Raw genomic sequence first — 5,057 nt, forward strand, 5'->3', positions numbered from 1 at the left:
ATTATGAAGGAAATGAAATGTAGCAATGGTATAGTGATTGACTTGAAATGGAAGACTATTGTCCATAACTTGGTTAAGAAAGAGTCTTCTCAAGAGATAACATTTAAACTAAGACTTAAATTCATTTATCCATATATTCATTTAACAAATAATTCTTGACCATTTAATTTGTTTTACTCACTGTGCTAGGAACTAGGAGTTGATAGATATTTACTGAGTGTACTAATGAATAAATTTAGCATGAAATTCAGTCCTTTAACTTGGTATCCATGATCTGGCTTCAACTCACTTTCAACAAAGAAAGAGGATCAAGGCAGTAGGAAGGAAGAAAAAGACAATGACAAAAGGTCAGAGTCAGAGAGAGAAAAGGGAAACAGGAGAGGGGACACAGACTGGGAGGTAGTTTGATCCTGTGTCAATCCATTCTCTTTGATCAGCTGCCTCTGCAGCCCCAGATAACAAGTGCCTCCTGATAGACTTGGAGGCTTCCATTCTGGATTGTCCCATCCAACTCAGTGAGGGCACCTGGGATCCCCTTCCTAATGACCCCCTTCATGCTAGACCAGCATCCTCAGAAAAGTGCTCTCTAGGCCCATCCAACTCTTGGACTCCAGATGGGCCCCCTTTATCTGACCACCTCCCTGCACTCTTCGGGTTTCTTCTAAACACTGGCTGCTTCCAGATCCATCTTTAAGCATTCCCTGAAGGCTAAGGCCCATGGCCACTAAACAAGGAGAGAAGTTTCCAGCAACCCTTGCTGAGGAAATGAAATTCAATATTACCCTAGAGAAATTCTCAATATACAGTAGCCAGGCTACAGTCTTGGAAAAAGTTGTGCCTAGTGCCAAGATGTTCACACCAAAGCTTCCTCTATGCCCCGTAGGGCCCCACTGGCAGTTATGGGTTATAACTCTTGAGAACATGACTTTCAAATATCCCAGTGACAGGATTCTTTCCACAAGCAATAGAAATATCCTAAAAATGTTATTGTGTGAAGAGTCTAAACCACGTACTGCAGCCTTTTTTTTTTTACTCTGAGAGCAAAATATTCCTCTCAAACCATATATTACTATTGCTCTGTTCTCCCGTCTTATCCTTCCCTATCTGATGCCACCCCAGTCGTGACAACCAAATATGTCTCCAGACATTGCCAAATGCCCCCTGATGGGGGGTGGGGGACAAAATCACTCCCAGTTGAGAATCACCGCTCTGGTTGGAGAAGGATGGTCCTTCCCTATATCCCCATAGCACAGGGAGGGGGAAGAGAGGAGTGGAGAGGAGACGAGGGGAAAGGGAGGAGAGGGGAAGGGGACATGAGCTATCTTGGTTGGGTCTCTCTATGCCCTGCAACCAATGGAGCCTGAGTAGAACAGCTTCCTGTGAGGCTGGTAGGAGCTCAACATAGTAGCTATTATTATAGTCATTGTCATTACAATTACTATTTATAGAGGGGAGTTGAGCATGGGGGTGGGGTTGGACCAGCTGATCTTTAAAGTTCCTTCAAGCCCCAGGAGCCCCTGGTTTCTCGCCCAGAAAGCCCCCAAGTGTGATGTTTCCTTCTTGGTAGCAATCTTATCATCTCGCCTCCCATGCCCTTCACTGCTGTCTCTTCAATCTTTCCACCTCACCAATTCAAAATACTTTCCTAACACATGACAATACAGTGAAAATAGCAAAAATCAAGTCCCATGTTTCTGTCAAATCACCTAATCATGAAACTACCAAAGTCAAATGCAGAAAGCCTATAAATTAAAATTCCCTGTTACAACAATGAACACCTGACCCAGAGCTCCAGCAGATGGCTGGGAGTGACATCAGCCATGCTGACTCTGGACCTAAGTGGTCCTTCCAGGAATGCCTCCTGAAATCCTGGCCTTTCCTGGGCCTCCATGGTGACTGTCCCAGCACCACCAGAGACTGGCAAGTTGGGCCCAGGCTGTTTTTCTTCCTGTCCAGAGATCAAGGAAGGATGAAGCCCAGCCAGGTAGAAGCCCAAGGGACAACCTGACATGCCAGTGTGTAAACCCTTTGGGAGGAATGGAAGTATGAGAGTAGTCCTCACACAGAGTCCAAGTGCAGCTGGGAGGTGTCCCAGCACAACACTGCCATGCATAACCAACCCCTCCTGATATCATTCTTTCTAAGTCACTCTTTGTGCCACATCTGTTGAAATACAGATAAATTATTCTGAAAATATTTATTGAACACTTACTATGTGCCAGGCAAATTCACCCACCTACCATAAATATACCTATATAACTGCATATGATTACCAGGACACAGAGAGACACACGAGGATACACAGACACACATATTCCATAAATGGTAGCACATACATGAGTATACACAAATATACACGCAAACACATAGCATTGTAATGTATATGTGTGTAGTCACACAGAATCATACATATTACATTACAGTTGGTGCAAGTGACAGAAACAACTCACGTTGGCATTAATTAGAAGGTGAATTTATTGTTTATAGAATCAAGATGAGGTGGTACAATGAAGCTGGGTGCAGAGCAAGGATACAGCTGAGTCTCAGGAACAATTGAACTCAGAACTATGGACTTTATCAATTTCATGTCCTGCTTTGGTCTCTATCTCTCTGGTCTATTTCTATCTGGGCTGACTTTGCATGAAAGGCATAGGTGTAGCCAAATGAGGGAAATATGACCTTTATTCATGTATGGGAAATGTCACCAGACATTTCCTGATCTCTAGCCACAGATCATGGTAAATAGAAATTACTAAAGTGCTTTCTGGTTCCAAACCCAAAAGTCCAAGGGATGGGACAATTGATCCCAGTGTCCATTTGTTTAGTCAGCTTAGTATAGGTTATGCTGCAACATATAGGTAACAACAACAATGAAAACCCTAAAATCTCCATGGTCTACTCCCACAAGGTTTACTTTACTTGCATCACACGTTTCTCATGGGCTGGCTATGGCTCTGCTCTACAGTATCTCCCATCTGGGACCCAGGATGACAGAACAGCCTTTACCTGAATATCACAAGTCTCATGGCAGAGGACAAGGAGAAGAAGTGGCAAGCCAGGCAAGGGCTCTTAGAACTTCTGCTCAAGTGTGGCATGTGTCACCTGGGTTCTCATTTCCATTGGCCAAAGGAGGTCATTCAGTCATTCCTAACATCAGTGGGGGAAAGGGGAAAAAGAAAGGTTTGAACAGTAATCCAACCTACCACTCCATCTCCTGACCATTGTAACCAGGTGAGTGGGTACTAGGATTGACTCATCCCTAGACAAATTAAATTGGGCCAGGAGGCAGGACCAGGTTGTGCTACTATGGTGACTTCAGTGGTAATACCGTGAATAAGGAGTAACACTGTTATAAGTTGCTCCAAATGGGTATTGCTGGGCAGATAATACCATTGTGTTATAGAGATATCTCAGATGAACTGACGTGCAGATATGCGCTCAGCCCAACAAACCACATGGTGTACACGTGTACACACACTTGATAACTCCCAGGTATGAATACAGGCACACATACACAGATAGGCACACACACATGCGTGCATATGCACACATGTGAACCTGTAGTGGTGCCTGTTTGTGCACACATACATGCACCATGCACATGTTGGGGTCCAGTCTGCCTTCATTTACATGTGAACCCACACGCACATGCCACCCTCAAGCACACATGCACACTCCAGCTCAGCGGGGAGTGGCTGCTTCTTCGCTGGAGAGATCAAAGGCAGCTGCTCCCTCTGCATATTTAAGGAGCCCCTGCTGCGAGCCTGTAGCTCTTAGCTGAGCCCCCTGCCTAGGCAAAGCCCCGCTCTGGGAAATGCCGCCCACCCCCAACTCCACCCCAGGGGAAAGTCTTTGGAATCTGATCACTTACTTCCCCAAGCCTTTTAGGAAGGACCCAGAGAGAAGCCCAGGGCGGGGCCCTGGAGGAGCAGTGCAGCCTGGCCCCCAGGTCCAGGGCCCGGGGCTGCAGTCAGGTCTATCAGGCAGAGGGGATAGTGAGTGCCCTTTGGGCAGCCAAGCTCAGTTCAGGGGAGGAAGGACTGGCATTGCCCATTTGCCGAGCGCCTGTATTTCCTCCTGAGGAGCACGCCTGCTGCCCAAGGACGTCAGATTTGAGGCTTTGTAGAAGGAGGCCCAGACACGGAGCCGAGCCCCCGGACACAGGCCTGACTTTCCCACAAACTCATTTGGACCAGTCACTTTCCTTTTTGGGCCTCAGTTTCCTAGAAAAGTACACATTCAGAGCTACCTGAAACCGCCCAATCTAGGAATGGCAAACACCTGGCACACCTACCTCTGCTGCAACTCATTCCAGGCACGGGGACACCGCAAAGCCAACACAGCGCCCCTTCTGGCCAAAACAGAATGAGGCCTCAATCATTTTACACTCAATACTCTGGAGATACTGATTCATCAGAGTAGACTCCTGAAAGGAAACCTATCACCAGTCCTGATCTATTCCTAGGACTTCATTGAATCGATGAAGAAAATGAGGCCCAGAAAAGGAAGAACTCTTCTTCTAATCTCTCAGAAGTAAGTTAGGAGGTTGAAATAGATGAACTCTCAACCTTCCCTTCCCCTTCCACCCTCCCCCACCCTGCTCTCATCCAAAAGAGGCAAGTGGGTTTCCTCTTGTTTGCAACCTCTGATCAATTTGCAAAGAACTGTAGGAAACTTGGTGTTGAGCAGATTCCTTAAGACTGTGCCTGGGCTCCACAGGAAGGGGCATAGTGATCAATTACCAACATCTGCCATCAGCACAGGTAGGCAGAGTGGGGCACCAGGCCCCATTCTAGGCTAAGCCATGTTTATTATGGGGGCAAATGACGTACTTTCCTACACATGCAAGATAATAATCCTGATATACCTGTTAAAGGAAACATATTCTTTCCCAGGCGTGGAGATGCTTTGTGTTGAGCCCTGGGAGGCGTGTAGGAGCCTATTTAAAGTGACACTGCTGGACTTCCCTGGCGGTCCAGTGGTTAAGACTCCGCGCTTTCACGGCAAGGGGGCGCAGGTTCGACCCCTGGTGGGGAAACTAAGATCCCGCATGCCAC

This window comes from Balaenoptera acutorostrata, chromosome 9 (assembly GCF_949987535.1).
Source record: "Balaenoptera acutorostrata chromosome 9, mBalAcu1.1, whole genome shotgun sequence".
Classification (NCBI taxonomy): domain Eukaryota; kingdom Metazoa; phylum Chordata; class Mammalia; order Artiodactyla; family Balaenopteridae; genus Balaenoptera; species Balaenoptera acutorostrata.